Raw genomic sequence first — 1,204 nt, 5'->3', positions numbered from 1 at the left:
TCTACCCAAGTAATGTAACCTTTTCTATAGCTGACCAAATCAACTCAGCTGCTAGGCTGTAGCGATCTTGTGAAATGACCAGAATGACCGAAGTGCTGTTCACTGCAGAGCAGATCGTAGCAAAGCTGTTCGGTTCAGTGTTGTAGCAACAAATAACAGCTAATTGTCTAACACTCTCTATTCAAATATATAGTAGAGCAATGCTGTTGACAAAGGCATGCTTAGCCGCCTTCTTTTTGTGTTAGAGGTGCATTACCTGTACAATAAGCAATCGTATACTGAATGAGAGACTACGTCATAACCAGAACTATGTTCTAAGTAAGCAAACGCTGAACTCCTAACAGTGAGCGACATACACTGGTATATGAGTTCACTTTAAACCTACCACTCGTCAGAGGTAATATTTACTATTCATCAGAGCAGTGAACTTTAAATGAAACACGATAATACATTAACATACTCGACATGTAAGATCCATCAGCTAGTAGTCACCCACAGCTAACGGTTGGCTCTATGACTAGTATAAAACAGCTACCTACTATGAGATTAGCTCTATGATTTACTGGTAGCATGTGCTCTGTGCTGTTGCAGCACCCATCAACAACAGTAGAAGATGGTTTCGCTTTCAAAATTGATTTAAACAAATATTCTGTTCTTCAATGACGTTTGTGACAATACACTTTGATATTCATTGGAAGTGAAAACAGTTACATACATTATACTGTATACAACATTCATGTATTCTATAGAAAAGGCATCGCAGTTATTTGTAAACTTTGTGGTCATGTATGTCCTACCTTTGTTAATCTCCAATTAGCAAGTTACCTCAAGGGTGTCTCATGATGGTAAGTGTCTCATGATGGTAAGTCTAATAGGGTAAGTGTCTCATGATAGTAAGTCTCATACAGTAAGTGTCTCATGATGGTAAGTCTCATACAGTAAGTGTCTCATGATGGTAAGTCTCATAGGGTGTCTCATGATGGTAAATCCAATAAGGTAGGTGTCTCATGATGGTAAGTCTCATAGGGCAAGTGTCCCATGATGGTAAGTCTCATAGGGTAGGTGTCTCATGATAGTAAGTCTAATAAGGCATGTGTCTCGTGATGGTAGTTTGTGAAACCCTTTAACAGGCGTTTGCTTAAAATAAGCATTACATAAAATGAGATGTTATTATTGTATCCCTCAAATGAGGGCCATGCTAACC

The sequence above is a fragment of the Watersipora subatra genome, chromosome 1 (assembly GCF_963576615.1).
Source record: "Watersipora subatra chromosome 1, tzWatSuba1.1, whole genome shotgun sequence".
Lineage (NCBI taxonomy): Eukaryota > Metazoa > Bryozoa > Gymnolaemata > Cheilostomatida > Watersiporidae > Watersipora > Watersipora subatra.
This window is presented reverse-complemented; position numbering follows the sequence as displayed.